This window comes from Balaenoptera physalus, assembly GCF_965194825.1.
Source record: "Balaenoptera physalus genome assembly, chromosome: 5".
Lineage (NCBI taxonomy): Eukaryota > Metazoa > Chordata > Mammalia > Artiodactyla > Balaenopteridae > Balaenoptera > Balaenoptera physalus.
Genome location: NC_138884.1, coordinates 12151759 through 12170364, shown reverse-complemented (window position 1 = coordinate 12170364; position 18606 = coordinate 12151759). Strand labels below are relative to the sequence as shown.

Genomic DNA, 18606 nt, shown 5'->3' with positions numbered 1-18606 from the left:
ATCCAAGTAGGATATATTTGATGTAAGACTCATGCACCTTTAACTTAACTAGGTCTTTTTCTTGCCCAGTTTAGGCACAGATTTCTGGAAATGAGGGCCTTCAGGAGGGGCTGTCCTACCACCAGGTGCTCAGAGTTTAAATTTGGCATCTTTTACAGGACAACAGCTGCTCTCTTTGCAAGAGATGGAGCGTGGAAAGAAGATAAACCCTTATGCTATATAGGGCACAAAGAACAGCTTGAAGTAGAATACTCTGAAAACAATGATACTTAATACAGACTACAGGGGAAAAAATGTCACCTAAATTCTACTTTAAGAATTTTTAAGGGCAGCATTACAATAATCCTATTTTAAAGATGGAAAAGAATTCCCGATTTTGAAAGACCCTATACTTCAGAGAAAATGTCTCCAGAAAATAATGGTATGTTAACTTCTCAATATCTTAGAGTTAAATCCAAGATTCTGAACTTTAGTGGCAGAGAGAAGAAAACAACTTAGATAAAATGCAGTTTAAGTAATATTAACTCTATTTTCTAGACGTTTTCAAACATCATTAGCACAATACAATCCTTACTAAAATTACCAGTTCCCTTATATACATGAGATCTACTTTAGCCAAATCTTAAATAAACAGGGAAACTGCATTCATGAGGTCAGATAAAATGAGATGTAAAACTATATAATCATATATAAATAAATGTGGCCCTACAAATAGTTTTACTAAATATATAGTTAAATTACATCCATGCTACATCCCATGGAAGAACTCTCTGTAAGGAATATATGTTCATCAGAATGCTCCTTTTGAGTATTTTACAAGTGGATATATACAGATATAGGGAAATCAAAAAATATTTAAACATTAGAAATAATTACTCTTATCCTGTGGCCAGAGTTTCAAACCTATTTATTATATGTTCATTTTTTTAGACAAAAAATATTTATTGAGCTCCTATTAAATTTCAGGCATTATTTTAGCAACTGTGAACCAGACCAAACTTTGCCCCTCCTGGACCTTACATTCTATGTAGGGGGGAGAGAGAATAATCTATAAATAATCCATTCCTATATTGCTAAAGGTATAAAGAAAATGAATAAACAAAAGGAGCTTTTGAATGACTAAATAAAGGGACAAATGCTAATTTAGTTGAGTAGTCAGAGAAATCCCCTCAAAGGAAGTAAATTTTAACTTGAAACCTAAATTATGAGTAGAGGCAGCCATATAATCACCTAAGGAGAAAGAATCCCAGTAAAAGCAAATAGTATGTTAAAGACCTCAGAGCCAAACGTGAATACCAGTGTGTGAGCAGAGGAGGATGTGGGTGAATGTTGTAGAGAACAAGGTCAGAAAAGTATTCAGAAGGGTAATCACTTAGTCTCACAATAAAGATTGTCTTCCATTGTAATTATATTAAAGTACAGGATAATCTGAAGCAGAAGAATGATGGGATAAGACACAACACTTTGAAAAAATGATTTTGGCTCCTGTATAGAGGGTAGATCTACTAGGTTAGAGTGAGAAGAAAGAATTAGTAAGCTATTACTAATTAGGCCAGGAGAGAGATGACTCAGAGTTTTGGAGGTCCCCAAATACATTTATTTAAGTGTAAGTTATATATGTGTGTGTGTGTGTGTGTAGTTTTGTTTTCATATTTGAAATTAGTAGTTTTCAGACATCAACTATTTGTATAGGCCCTTGAAAATTCATAAGTACTAGCATTAAGCCTGAAATACCTAATGGGTAGAATAGCTTTGATGATGCTTTTCCTTTATTTCTAATGGTCCATATGTTGCTGCCTCCATAGGTGTCATGTGAAGTAACCTGAGCGTAATGAATTAACGAATAAAATTGACTGGAGTAGCTTACAAATGTGGTCAGTTCATGCAAAAAGTACTCTAATTGTAAGTAGTTGAATAATTTACTTCAGTTACTTTTGGAGCCTAAGCATTTGTTCGTTTAGTAAATATACACCAGTGGCCACACTTTGCCAGGCACTGTGTTGGGCATTAAACATACAGCAAGGAACAAAGACGAACTGCTCCTTGAGCTTATGAAGTTTTGATTTAGCCATCCAGATATAAATGAACAAATGTTCTTTCAGTTAGGAGTAGTTTTTTGTTTTCAGAGAACAGTGATATTAAGGTATATTTCTATATCAGTGGAATAATCCATGTATTCAACATTTAATTATTAATTACCTGCTATCTTTTTTTTTTTAATTATTTATTTATTTTTGGTTGTGTTGGGTCTTCATTTCTGTGCGAGGGCTTTCTCCAGTTGCGGAGGGCGGGGGCCACTCTTCATTGCGGTGCACAGGCCTCTCACTGTCGCGGCCTCTCTTGTTGTGGAGCACAGGCTCCAGACGCGCAGGCTCAGTAATTGTGGCACACGGGCTTAGTTGCTCCGTGGCATGTGGGATCTTCCTAGACCAGGGATCGAACCCGTGTCCCCTGCATTGGCAGGCGGATTCTTAACCACTGCATTACCAGGGAAGCCCTACCTGCTATCTTTTAAACCCAATATCAATGCCAGATAATTAAGCTTCAACAGACAAATTGTCTGTATTTGGTGATACTGCTCAAATGTTTCTGTTTAACTTCTTTTTCCAAAAATAAAATACAAAGAACTAAATAATGTTTTATTAGGTAAACGGAGGAAGAAATAGAAATTATGTGAGAGCAAAATCAACTAAACTTCTAAATTATATAGCTGATTTTGCTTTGGTACCAGTGATAAAAATGGGACTTTTTATAAAATGAAACATTTTTTGTTAATTTGAGTGACTAAAGTATATGCATCTAGCATTTTGAACATTTATTTATTTATTCATTCCTCTGTCAATTCATCTATCCATCTATCAATTGATTTGTTACAGGCAGTAAAACCTTTTGCTGATGAGGGCAATAATGTTAAAATTTGATTTGTTATATTTCTTCTAGTGTTTTACATTTTCAGTCTTTCCTTCTTTCTTTACTTTTGCTAATGATACCCACTGGCCAAAGCATAGAGTGATAGAATGAGACGTTTCCATTTAGGTCAATAACAACTCTCAAAAATGTTAAAATATGATACTATTTATAAAAATCTATAAGTTGCATTAAAAGTATAGGATGCTGTTCCTATAATAATGGTTCATAAAATAACATGAATGAGAATGATTGATTATGTGATAATATTATTGATTTTAGAATTGGTAAAACATGTATGACTCACCATTATTTTAATAATTTATTTGCCAAATTTTCAAAAGCAACTAGGATCTCCCTTGGCAATAACTGGAATTTGATTTTCATATGTTCTTTGGAAAATATAAATTCATAAATAAAAAGGAATCCAGAATTGTAATATCTAGTCCCCTGAATTCAAATAAAAGGAACAGATGGATTAGTAAATTCATTTTAGTAAGCTCAAGTATTAAGCCCAGTGCTAAGAAAATTGTTAGGACTATTCCTGAGAGAAAACTATTACCTACATCATGAGAGTGTAACCTTGCAGACTACAAAAGCTTGTTTCACTCCACAGCCAAAAGAACATAGACAACAGCTAACAATATGAAGCCAATTACACAGGCTTTAAGTTTCTCTGGGGAATGCTGGAGGGTGCTCAAGGTGAACTAGTATGGGAAAGGAAGACAATATTTGAATCTTAAATTATTTTTATAAGAAGGAAATTAAGATTGGCATCCCAAACCCTTTATCTCTTTAGGTAATACCCATCATGCCATGTGCTTTAAGTGGCTCCAGCAAACAGAGGCACAGAAAGGTTGACAAGGGCACAAATTCTGTAAGTTTAGTTAATAGGAGATAACATGACACATACTTAACTGAACACATGTCTACTTGCACGATCACTGTATACAAAAAGCAAAGAAAGAAACGAGGAGCTGGCACTTCTGCTCCAATAAAGAACTATTTGATAGCCACATGATGAGGTAAATTTATCTCATTAAAGATAAAGAAGATAATTTCTGATTATTTGAATGATTTCTTAACTGAAACTTTATGCCTGTTGATTAGTAACTCCACATTTCCCCTTCTCCTTAGCCCCTGTCAACCACTATTCAACTCTTTGCTTCTATGTACAATATTTGACTGTTTTAGATACCTCACGTAAGTGGAATCATGCAGTATTTTTCTTTCTGTGGCAGGCTTATTTCACTTAGCATAATGTCTTCAAGGTTCATTCATGTTGTCACATATGAATGAATGGCAGGATTTCCTTCACGAAATTGAGTTATTTGTAGTGAGGTGGATGGACCTAGAGACTGTCATACAGAGTGAAGCAAGTCAGAAAGAGAAAAATAAATACCATATGCTAACACATATATATAGAATCTAAAAAAAAATGGTCATGAAGAACCTAGGGGCAAGACGGGAATAAAGACACAGGCCTGCTAGAGAATGGACTTGAGGATACGGGGAGGGGGAAGGGTAAGCTGGAACAAAGTGAGAGAGTGGCATGGACATATATACACTACCAAACGTAAAATAGATAGCTAGTGGGAAGCAGCTGCATAGCACAGGGAGATCAGCTCGGTGCTTTGTGACCACCTAGAGGGGTGGGATAGGGAGGGTGTGAGGGAGGGAGATGCAAGAGGGAAGAGATATGGGGACATATGTATATGTATAACTAACTGTTTCACTTTGTTATAAAGCAGAAAATAACACACCATTGTAAAGCAATTATACTCCAATAAAGATGTTAAAAAAATAATAAAAAGATGAACAGTATTTCATTGCACATATATATTACATTTTCCTTATCCACTCATCTGTTGATAGACATTTAGGTTGTTTCCACATCTTGGCTACTGTGAATAGTGAATAGTGCTGCAGCGAACACAGAGTGCTACTATCTCTTCAAGACTCTGATTTCAATTCTTCTGGACAAATACACAGAAATGGGATTGTTGGATCATATGGTTGGTAGTTCTACTTTTAATTTTTTGAAGAACCTCATACTGTTTTCCATAGTTGCTGCAACAATTTGCATTCCCACCATCACTTATCTTTTGTTTTTCTGATAATAGTTAGCCCAACAGGTGTGAGGTGGTATCTCACTGTGGTTTCAATTTACATCTCTCTTATGATTAATGTGAGCATGTTTTCATAGACCCATTGGTCATATAAATCTTCTTTGGAGAAATGTCTATTTAAGTCTTTAGTTCATTTTTAAATTCGGTTATTAGTTTTTTTCCGAGTTGTAAAATTTATTATATTTTGGAGATATAACCTCTTATCATGTATAAGTTTTACAAATATTTACTCTCATATCATAGGTTTTCTTTTCACTGTTGATTATTTTCTTTATAGAAGCTTTTCAGTTTGATTTATCAATACTCGTTTGTTTTTTTTTTGTTTTTTGGCCTGTGCTTTTGGTGTCACAACCAAGATCATTCATGATCAATATCATGAAGCTTTTCTCCTATGTTTTTTTCCAGGAGTTTCACAGTTTCAGGTCTTAAATTTAAGTCACTAATGCATTCTGAATTGATTTTGTGTATGTTGTAAGATAACGGTCAAATTATATACTTTTGCATGTGGATACCCAGTTTTCCCAGCACCATTTGTCAAAGAGACTTTTCCCAATTGTGTAGTCTCTCACTTTATTGAGATTATCATTTTGTTCTTGCATTGGTCTCCTAACTTTGATGAACATCTTTGACAGTTATGTGACTTACCTGATAGAAAATTCAAAATAACTCCATTTCAACAGGGTCAGTTTCTGGAGATTTATTGATTTCCTTTGTTTGGAACATCTTTGTCTGATTATTTTCCTTAACTCTCTCTGTTGAAGTCTGTGCATTAGACAAGGCAGGCATGTCTCCCAGTCTTCACAAGCAGGCCACATACAGGAGAAGATCTCTACCAGTCAGCCCTGCATAAGATTCTGGGGGCTTCTATCAATTCCTTCCTTCCACAGGAAGAATCAGGAAGCTGTGGTTTTTGTCTCATCACTCAGTGCTGATCCAGGAGGGAGGATCTTTGGCATCTACCAGACTAAGTGCTTTCCCCTCATGGGACTGGACTGTTCCCAAATCATCAGAGCTCCAAAACTAGTGAGTTGCTAATTTTTTGGACAGCCACTCAGAGGCTGAAGGCTGGATGCAGGGATCAACTCTTTTTCTCACCAAGGGTTAGCTAAGAGCTGGACATTTTTCATTTGCTTGTCTGTTCTGAGCTAGGAGGAGGATCTATGGTATCTATCAGCTGAAGCTACAATCTTCATTCTCCCTTGGCTGGCTAAACTGTGCAAGTTCCATCAGTGCTACAAGACTGGAAAGACAGACAGAAAACAAAACGATCTAAAACCTATGGGATGCAGTAAAAGCAGTCCTAAGAGGGAAGTTTATAGCAATACAAGCTTACCACAGGAAATAAGAAAAAAATCTCAAAAAAACAACCAAACCTTACACCTAAAGCAACTAGAGATAAAGGAACAAACAAAACCCAAAGTAAGTAGAAGGAAAGAAATATCATAAAGATCAGCGCAGAAATAGAGACTAAAAACAAAAAAAATAGAAAAGATTAATGACACAAAAAGTTGGTTCTTTGAAAAGATAAACAAAATTAATAAAACCTTTAGCCAGAATCATCACGAAAAAAAGGGAGAGGGCCCAAATCAATAAAATAAGAATTGAAAAAGGAGAATTTACAACTGACACCACAGCAATATGAAGGACCATAAAAGACTACTACAAGCAACTATATGTCAATGAAGTGGACAACTTCTTAGAAAGGTACAATATCCCAAGACTGAACCAGGAAGAAATAGAAAAATATGAACAGACCAATCATAAGTACTGAAATTGAATCTGTGATTTAAAAATTCCCGATAAACAAAAGTCCAGGACCAGATGGCTTCACAGGTGAATCCTATCAAACATTTAGAGACGAGATATCACCTATCCTTCTGAAACTATTTCCAAAAAAATTGCAGAGGAAGGAATACTCCCAAACTCATTCTATGAGGCCACCATCACCCTGATACCAAAATCAGACAAAGATACCACAAAAAAAGAAAATTACAGGCCAATATCATTGATGAACATAGATGCAAAAATCCTCAACAAAATACTAGCAAACCAAATCCAACAATACATAAAAGGATCATACACCATGATCAAGTGGGATTTATCCCAGGGATGCAATGATTTTTCAATATCTGCAAATCAGTGTGCTACACCACATTAACAAACTGAAGAATAAAAACCATATGATCGCAATAGATCCAGAAAAAGCTTTTGATAAAATTCAACGTCCATTTATGATTAAACAAACACTCTCCAGAAAGTGGGCATAGAGGGAATTTACTTCAACATAATAAAGTCCATATATGACAAACTCACAGCTAGCATCATACTCAACCGTGAAAAGCTGAAAGCATTTTCTGTAAGACTGGGAACAAGAAAAGGATGCCCACTCTTGCCACTTTTACTCAACATAGTTTTGGAAGTCCTAGCCACAGCAATCAGAGAAGAAAAAGAAATAAAAGGAATCCAAATTGGAAAAGAAGTAAAACTGTCACTGTTTGCAGATGACATGATACTATACATTGAAAATCCTAAAGATGCTACCAGAAAACTAACTATTAGAGCTCATGAATGAATTTGGTAAAGTTGCATGATACAAAATTAATAAACAGAAATCTGTTGCATATCTATAAACTAACAATGAAAGATCAGAAAGAGAAATTAAGGAAACAATCCCATTTACTATCATATCAAAAAGAATACCTGGGAATAAACCTACCTAAGGAGGCAAAAGACCTGTACTCCACAAACTACAAGATACTAATGAAAGAAATCAAAGATGACACAAACAGATGGAAAGATACACTGTGTTCTTGGATTTGAAGAATCAATATTGTCAAAATGAATATACTACCCAAGGCAGTCTACAGATTCAATGCAATCCCTATCAAATTACCAATGACATTTTTCACAGAACTAGAACAAAAAATTTTTAAATTTGTATAGGAACACAAAAGACTCTGAATAGCCAAAGCAATCCTGAGAAAGAAATACAAAGCTGGAAGAATCAGGTTCCCTGATTTCAGACTATACTACAAAGCTACAGTAATCAAAACAGTATGGTACTGACATAAAGGCAGATTTATAGATCAACAGAATAGGATAAAAGCCCAGAAATAAACCCACACACCTATGGTCAATTAATCTACGACAAAGGAGGCAAGAATATACAATGGAGAAAAGACAATCTCTTCAATACGTGGTGCTGGGAAAACTGGACAGCTACATGTACAAAAATGAAAATAGAACATTCTCTAACACCATCTACAAAAATAAACTCCAAATGGATTAAAGACCTAAATGTAAGACCAAATACTATAAAACTCCTGGAGTAAAACATAGGCAGAGCACTCTTTGACATACATTGCAGCAGTATCTTTTTGGATCTGTCTCCTAGAGTAATGGAAATAAAAACAAAAATAAACAAATGGGTTCTAGTTAAACTTAAAAGCTTTTGCACACCAAGGGAAACCATAAACAAAATGAAAAGACAACCTGCAGAACAGGAGAAAATATTTGCAAATGATGCGACCATGTGTCCAACAAGGGATTAATCTCCAAAATATAAAAATGGCTCATACAGCTCAACATCAAAAAAAACCCCACAACAACAACAACAACAACAAGGAACCCAATCAAAAAATGGAAATGGGCAGAAGATCCAAATAGACATTTCTGCAAAGAAGACATACAGATGGCCAAAGGCACATGAAAAGATGCACAACATTGTTAATTATTAGAGAAATGAAAATCAAAGCTACAATGAGTTATCACCTCACGCTAGTTAGAATGGGCATCATTAGAAAATCTCCAAACGACAAATGCTGCAGAAGGTGTGGAGAAAATGGAACCCTCTTGCACAGTTGGTGGGAATGTAAATTGATACAGCCACTATGGAAAGCAGTATGGAGGTTCCTTATAAAACTAAAGATTGAGATACTATATGATCCTGCAATCCCACTCCTGGGCATATACCCAGAGAAAACTCTAATTTGAAAAGATACATGCACCCCAATGTTCTTTGCAGCATTATTTTTAATAGCCAAGACCTGGAAGCAACTTAAATGTCCATTGACAGATGAATGGATAAAGAAGATGTGGTGTATACACACACACACGCACACACACACACAATGCAATATTACTCAGCCGTAAAAAAGAATGCAATAATGTCATTTGCAGCAACATAGATGGACCTAGAGATGATCATACTAAGTGAAGTAAGCCAAAGACAAATATCATACAATATCGCTTAAATGTGGAACCTAAAAAAAAAAAAATGATACAAATGAACTCATACACAGAATAGACCCCCAGACATAGGAAACAAACTTATGGTTACCAAAGGGGAGGTGGGTAGAGATAAATTAGGAGTTTGGGATTAACATATACACACCACTGTATGTATAATAAATAACCAACAAGGGCCCACTGTATAGCACAGGGAACTATACTCAATATTTTGTAATAACCTACAAGGGAAACGAATCTGAAAAATAATATATATATATATATGTATATGTATAACTGAATCACTTTGCTGTACACCTGAAACTAACACAACATTGTAAATCAACTATACTTCAATAAAAAAATAAATAGATAGATGGATAGACAGATGAATAAATACAATGTTGCTAACACATTTTAGTAAGAACACTGCTGGACAGTCTTATAACTTTAAGTGAAGAGGCACAAAGTGTTTGATCCAGGCAGCTGCTCTATAAAAGACTAAAACGTTGTGATTTGACAGAAGGAGCTAGTGGCTTGTAAGTAGGGAAACTGAGAGCTCCTGAAGACTGTCCCAGAACTCAAGGGCTCTGATGTAACCTTGAACAATATTCTTGGTGTTTCACCCTCTACACCTTCTGTGGCAAACTCAGTGGAGGCAAGAAGGAATTTCTGAGTGTAATTTTTTTCTCCCTACCTCATTCCAAAAATTCTGGGCCAAATATCATAGAAAAACTATTTATTTTCTTGCCATTTAATATACAGGCAATAGGAATAGAGAATATTACTTATAAAAATGTTGAAAATATTTATAAGAAGACTCACCATAAGCTAGTGATAAGATTCAGGAATGGCACTCTTAAAATGCTTGTGAGTTTCCTGTTTTGACATATTCATGAGAAAAGAACATTGTAATCACTTTATATAATTCTTACATCCAAACAAGCCATGAGTGAGTTTTCCTTAAAATGCCTTTTAAAATAATGCATTCATACTAATTTTCTGAATTATTTATACCTACTATCTGTGCATTTTTCTCTTAAAAATAAATGAAAATTGGTACAATATTTAGAAAGTATTCTTAAATTAAAAGTAAGAAGGCTGGTCCATCCTATAACTCCCCTAAGATCATGAAGTCAGCAAAACCTCTTTTTATATAGCATATTTTATCAAGTAATTATTAATGCATAATCTCTGTAGGTATTTTTGAACACCCACTTCTTTTGTTTTTAATGAAAAATTATTCTAGTATAACTCTATTATAACTCTAGTTATAACTCTGCCTCTTAATGCTTGGACCAGAATTTTCACTGTATTCTGTAAGTTTTATGATAACCTACTTTCTTCTAAAAGAAGGGTAGATCCATTAGTTTTGAACAGATCAGATTTTTTACTAGAAAGTTTACAGATAATTTGAGTAATAGTCAATTTTAAGTAAAAGTAATTAAAATCTAAATGTTTAACCCTCTGTCCCAAATTACATCAAAATCAGGATTAGCAGTCACTAATTTCTATTTCTTCTCAAAATATTAAGTTAAAATGACTGCAAATATCAGGTCTTCCTTGATGAATTATGTTTGCTATGTGCAGAAGCACGTTTACCTCTTTTTAACCAACATTGTCTAATTGAAGATATTTATTTGGATCCCTCCCAACTCCCCAAATTATATTCATATTAGTTGAACCTCTATTTTGTACCTACCATGGGCTAAAGGTTGGTCATTTCAATGTGATAGGGCAAAATTGTTTATAAATCTCAGCTTTAAATTTCTTCACCTATATAATATGTTACATGCCCCTGGGAATGATGTAATAATTAATGAGTTTGAAAAATACATTAACTTTTCTGACGAAACACGCTCTATAAGTACAAAGTGCTATTTTACTTTGCTCCAAATAAGATATACTGCAAAAAATAAAAATAGAAAAGAAGATCAAATTAAGGTAGATTGACAATACAAACAAATTATAAATAGAAATCCTTGTCTCTAATAAGGTTTTGTCCTAGCTTATAAATTTGTTCTTGTCCCAAATAGCTCTTCTTAGGTTAGCTTTACTTCTGTATCTAAGAAATTAGGTCATTCCTTTTAAAAAATATACCATTAATGTTAGTGTTTTACAGTTGAATTATATTATCCATTGTATTCATCTTTAGACTTTAATTAATACAACTAGTCTGAGCTTTTTAGTGATAGTGTTTAGTCCAATGTCTGGTATATAATAACCTAAGTCATAGATTATTTTGTTCAATTCATCTATCTTATAATGGGAGAAACAGACTGTACACTAACTTAACCATGGCTGCTTAATGACATTCATGTTTTTGAACTTCAGCATCTCCTCTTTTAATAGTTTGGAAAACTTCAATAATGTAAATCATAGATTAAAGAAATTTCTAGATGCAGTAGTTCTCAAATTCTTGTATCTAAATAAATTTAATGATAGAAAAGAGTGAGACGTTCAGGCAGAGAGGGTTGGGGAACAATCAGAAACTGCCTATCACACACATAAAATTTCTTTGAAATCTCTTATTTTGAAAATTTTTCATAATTTGCATTCTATTCAATAATATATTGATGTGTAATTTATTGTAAAGATACATTTCCCCTAAATTTTAATAAAAATGTGATATGTCAGGATGACTCATATATATATACATGTGTACATGTGTATATGTATATATATACATATTTCAAAGGCATATTAGTTAGATGAAGAATATAGCTAATATCCTAGAACAAAGAGTATTTCAGTTAGAGAAGCACAAACTTAGTGGAATAGATAGATAATAGAAAAACTAGCTATAAAATGCATTTCAAATAAATGAATATTAAATTGACTTCTTTTAGTAAATCTATACCACAACTAGAATTTTTCAAATTTGTTCCCATTTATAATAAAATTAAAAAGAATTATCAATCCATGTACACCAAAATATACATTTACAAGATAGCATCAATGAAAATACTAAAATATTAAGCACAATACTGTATTAGATACAAAGTCACAAAATAAAAGAATTTCAAATCAAATTACAGTATTAGAAATTCTGACAATGTGATTACTTGCCTTACCGTGATTTATGTTTATCAGACTGGAGGGACCATAGATTTGTACTTAAAAATTAAGGATCTAAAAACAAGGTGCCTACCATAAGAATTCTAATTTTACCTTTTTTTATGATATGAACTTTGACCAGTTATTTTAATCTCATTAAGGCTCTATTTTTTCTATCAGTAAAATAGACTTGATAAATAAGATAAACCATAGAAAATTTTGAGCTTAGTATCTTATCTTCAGTAGTGAATTAATGTTATCTTTTGATATTATGTTATTAATTTTATATCAGAATTCTATATACTAAAAACAAAGAAATATAAAATAATTCGAATCTGGTTCTAAATATTATATATTTTATAGGTAACTTTTATTGTACTTACTTATTTAAGAAATAATTATATGGTGTTAACTGTAGGATGTCTGAATGGTCCGAGGCCACAAAAGTTTAATATATATTTAGAGAATATTTTTCTTAAACCTCCTAGAAATGTTTGAACCTCATGGAAAACTAGACATTACAGATGTAAAAACATAACTATCTGTAATACACTCCACATACATGACCTTCTTTCTTTTGATTTACTATGCCAAGTTGATTCCACAGTAAACCCTTTTATTTGGAGTTTACACTGCCTTGACCACTACACACACAGATCTTCCAGCTTGAAAAACTAGTTCCTTTTTGTCACATAGGTCTCAGTACAAATGCACTTCCTGAAGAAACCTCTGAATTCTAAATACAAGGGAATAAATTACCTACTCTCTCATTCTCTTTATATCACCCCCAAATAAAGATCTTGCTAATCAATCAATCAGTTACTGATTTTCTATTTCCACCCACAAATATGTAAGCTCATTTAACACAGGGACCGTATCTTTTTTGTTCTTTTCTGTGTCCCCAAGGCTTAGAATGGTACCTGGTAAGTTATGTACATTTGAAAATATTCATTGAATTAAATAAGCCAAGCTAGAAGAAATGGACCAATTCCTGTAAAGACACAGTCTATTTCTTCTTATGTGACTTCTGCAATGTGAATAGGCCTATATCCATTTAGAACTTGAATCAATAATTAATAATCTTCCAAAAGAGAGAGCACCAGAACACCCAGATAATTTCACAGATGAATTCCACTAAACATTTAAAGAAAAATTATACCAATTTTCTACAATATTTTTTCAGAGGATAGAAGCAGAATAAATACTTCCTAACTAATTTTGTGAGGTTAGCATTACACTGATATCAAAACCAGATAAAGATTAGAGAAAAAAAATTATACACCAATATTTGTCATGAACATAGATGCAAAAATCCTTAACAAATTCCAACAATATATAAAAAGAATTATACTCTATGACCAAATGAGACTTATCCCAGGTATGCAAGACTGGTTTGAAAATCAATTAATGAAATCCATCATATTAGGCTAAAGAATCTTGAACATATCAATAGATACAGAAAAAAAACTTGATAAACTCTAACACCCTTTCAACATAAAAAACAAAAAACAAAAAAACTCAGCATACTGGAAAGAGGAGAACATTTGATTAAAAAATTGATTAAAAAACTATAGTTAACCTCATACTTAATACTGAGAAACCTGAAACTTTCTCACTAAGATCAGGAACAAGAAAAGGATGTACTCTCTCATCACCACTTTTCAACATCATACTGGAAGTTCTAGCTAATGCAGTAAGACATGAAATTGGGGGGGGAGGGAAGGAATACTGACTGGAAAGTAAGATATAAAACGGTCTTTGTTCACAGATGGCATGCTCATGTATATTGAAAATCCAAAATAACTGACAAAAAACCATCTGGAACTTATAAGTGACTATAGCAACATTGCAAGATACAAGGGTAATGTATAAAAGCCAATTGCCTTTCTATATATTAGCAATGGACAAGTGGAATTTGAAACTAAAAACACAGTATCAATTACATTAGCACTCCAAAAATGAAATTGTTAGGTACAAATATAAAAAAAAATGTCCAAGATCTCTAAGAGGAAAACAAAAACAAACACTTTGATAAAACATATTAAAGAAAAACTAAACAAACAGAGATATCCCATGTTCTGGATAGGAAGACTCAATATGGTCAAGATGTCAGTACTTCCCAACTTGATCTACAGACTGCAATCAAAATCCCAGCAGGTTATTTTATGGATATCACCTAACTGATTCTAAAGCTTATATGGAGAGGCAAAAAACCCAGAATAGCCAACTAAATATTGAAGTCAAAGGGCAAAGCCAGAGGAATGACACTACCCAAATTCAAGACTTACTACAAAGCTACATTAATCAAGATAGATAGTGTGGTATGGGCAAAAGAACAGACAACTAAACATAATGGAACAGAATAGAGAGTCCATAAATAGGCCCATGTATATATACTCAATTGATCTTTGACAAGGGAGCAAAGACAATACAATGGAGGAAAGAGAGTCATTTCAACAAATGTTGCTGGGCCAACTGGACCTTACATCCTACATACTAATTAACTGAAAATGAATCATAGATCTAAGTGTAAAATGCAAAACTATAAAACCTCCTAGAAGATAACACAGGAGACTACCTAGATGATCTTGGGTTTGGCAATGACTTTTTAGTTTCAATACCAGCAGCACAATCCATGAAAGAAACAATTGATAAGTCGGACTTTATTAAAATTAAAAATTTCTTTTCTATAAAAGTCAATGCCAAGTGAAGGAGAAGGCAAGCACAGACTGGGAGAACGTGTTTGCAAAAGAAAGACATATCTGGAGATTGGTTCAAGATGGTGGAGTAGAAGGACATGTGCTCACTCCCTCTTGTGAGAGCACCAGAATCACAACTAACTGCTGAACAATCATCGACAGGAAGACACTGGAACTCACCAAAAAAGATACCCCATATCCAAAGACAAAGGAGAAGCTTCAACGAAACAGTAGACAGGATGCAATCACAATAAAATCAAATCCCATAACAACTGGGTGGGTGATTCACAAACTGGAGAACAATTATACCACAGAAGTCCACCCACTGGAGTGAAGGTGCTGAGCCCCACGTCAGGCTTCCCAACCTGGGGGTCTGGCAAGGGGAAGAGGAATTCCCAGAAAATCAGACTTTGGAGGCTAGTGGGATTTGACTGCAGGACTTCAACAGGACTGGGGGAGACTCCACTCTTGGAGGAGTCTCCATTCTTGGAGGGCACACACGAAGCAGTGTGAGCATCAGGAACCAGGGGGAAGGAGCAGTAACCCCGTAGGAAACTGAACCAGACTTACCTGCTAGTGGTGGAGGATCTCCTGCAGAGGCGGGGGGCAGCTGTGGCTTACCATGGGGACAAGGACACTGGTAGCAAAAGTTCTGGGAAGTACTCCTTGGCGTGAGCCCTCCCAGAGTCCACCATTAGCCCCACCAAAGAGTGCTGGGTCGCCTCAAGCCAAACAACCAACAGAGAGGGAACTCAGTGCCACCCATCAGAAGACAAGTGGATTAAAGTTTTACTGAGCTCTGCCCACCAGAGCAACACCCAGCTCTACCCACCACCAGTCCCTCCCATCAGGAAGCTTGCACAGGTCTCTTAGATACCCTCATCCACCAGAGGGAAGACAGCAGAAGCAACAACTACAATCCTGCAGCCTGTGGAATGAAAACCACATTCACAGAAAGACAGACAAAATGAAAAGGCAGAGTATTATGTTCCAGATGAAGGAACATGATAAAACCCCAGAAAAACAACTAAATGAAGTGGAGATAGGCAACCTTCCAGAAAAAGAATTCAGAATAATGATAGTGAAGATGATCCAGAACCTTGGAAAAAAAGAATAGAGGCAAAAATCAAGAAGATGCAGGAAATGTTTCCAAAGACCTAGAAGAATTAAAGAACAAACACCTAGAAAAACTAAAGAACAAACAAACAGAGATGAACAATACCATAACTGAAATGAAAAATACACTAGAAGGAATAAATAGAAGAATAACTGAGGCAGAAGAACGGATAAGTGACCTGGAAGACAGAATGGTGGAATTCACTGCCATGGAACAGAATACAGAAAAAAGAATGAAAAGAAGTGAAGACAGCCTAAGAGACCTCGTTAAAGAGACAATATTAAATACACCAACATTCACATTACAGGGGTCCCAGAAGGAGAAGAGAGAGAGAAGCACCCGAGAAAATATTAGAAAAGATTATAGTTGAAAACTTCCCTAACAGGGGAAAGGAAATAGCCACCCAAATCCAGGAAGTGCAGAGAGTCCCAGGAAGGATAAACCCAAGGAGAAACATGCCGAGACACAGAGTAATCAAACTGACAGAAATTAAAGACAAAGAAAAATTAATAAAAGCAACAAGGAAAAATGACAAATAACATACAAGGGAACTCCCATAAGGTTAACAGCTGATTTCTCAGCAGAAACTCTACAAGCCAGAAGGGAGTGGCAAGATATATTTAAAGCGAAGAAAGGGAAGAATGTACAACCAAAATTACTCTATCTGGCAAGGATCTCATTCAGATTCAACAGAGAAATCAAGAGCTTTACAGACAAGCAAAAGCTAAGAGAATTCAGCACCACCAAACCAGCTCTACAACAAATGCTAAGAGAACTTCTCTAAGTGGGAAACACAAGAGAAGAAAAGGACCTACAAAAACAACCCAAAACCAAGGAACATACATATCGATGATTAGCTTAAATGTGAATGGATTAAATGCTCCAACCAAAAGACACCAGCTCGCTGAATAGATACAAAAACAAGACCCATATAAACACTGTCTACAAGAGACCCACTTCAGACCTAGGGACACATACAGACTGAAAGTGAGGGGATGGAAAAAGATATTCCATGAAAATGGAAATCAAAAGAAAGCTGGAATAGCAATTCTCATATCAGACAAAATAGACTTTAAAATAAAGAATGTTACAAGAGACAAGGAAGGACACTACATAATGATGAAGGGATCAATCTAAGAAGAAGATATAACAATTATAAATATATATGCACCATACATAGGAGCACCTCAATACATAAGGCAAATGTTAACAGCCATAAAAGAGGAAATCGACAGTAACACAATAATAGTGGGGGACTTTAACACCTCACTTACACCAATGGACAGATCATCCAGACAGAAAATTAATAAGGAAACAGAAGCATTAAATGACACAATAGACCAGATAGATTTAATTGATATTCATAGGACATTCCATCCAAAAACAGCAGATTACTCTTTCTTCTCAACTGCACATGGAATATTCTCCAGGACAGAGCATATCTTGGGTCACAAATCAAGCCTTGGCAAATTTAAGAAAACTGAAATCATATCAAGCATCTTTTCTGACGACAACACTATGAGATTAGAAATCAATTACAGGGAAAAAAACGTAAAAAATACAAACACATGGAGGCTAAACAATACATTACTAAATAACCAAGAGATCACTGAAGAAATCAAAGAGGAAATCAAAATATACCTAGAGACAAATGACAATGAAAACAAGATGATCTAAAAACCTATGGGTTGCAGCAAAAGCAGTTCTAAGAGGAAAGTTTATAGCAATACAATCCTACTTCAACACAAGAAAAATCTCAAACACTGTAACTTTACACCTAATGGAACTAGAGAAAGAAGGACAAACAAAACCCAAAGTTAGCAGAAGGAAAGAAATCATAAAGATCAGAGCAGAAGTGAATGAAATAGAAATAAAGAAAACAATAGCAAAGATCAAGAAAATAAAAGATGGTTGAGAAGATAAACAAAATTCATAAACCTTTATCCAGACTCTTCAAGAAAAAGAGGGAGGAGACTCAATAAAATTAGAAATGAAAAAGGAGAAGTTACAATGGAAATACAAAGAAATACAAAGCACATAAGAGACTACTACAAGCAAATCTATGGCAATAAAATGGACAACCTGGAAGAAATGGACAAATTCTTAGAAAGGTGTATGCTTCCAAGACTGAACCAGGAAGAAATAGAAAATATGAACAGACCAATCACAAGTAATGAAATTGAAACTGTGATTAAAAATCTTCCAACAAACAAAAGTCCAGGACCAGATAGCTTCACAGGTGAATTCTATCAAACATTTAGAGAAGAGCTAACAGCCATCCTTCTCAAACTCTTTCAAAAAATTGCAGAGGAAGGAATATTCCCAGACTCATTCTATGAGGCCAATGTCACCCTGATACCAAAACCTGACAAAGATACTACAAAAAAAAGGAAAATTACAGACCAATATCACTGATGAATATAGGTGCAAAAATCCTCAACAAAATACTAGCAAACAGAATCCAACAACA

General features: G+C 34.6%; 1 protein-coding gene across 4 annotated transcripts in view; it reads right to left on the bottom strand.

Moving 5' to 3' along the window:
- The window catches only part of CCSER1 (coiled-coil serine rich protein 1), a 1319150-nt gene that overhangs the window by 58097 nt on the left and 1242447 nt on the right, over positions 1 to 18606 (bottom strand). The gene's annotated exons all lie outside the window — the stretch shown is intronic.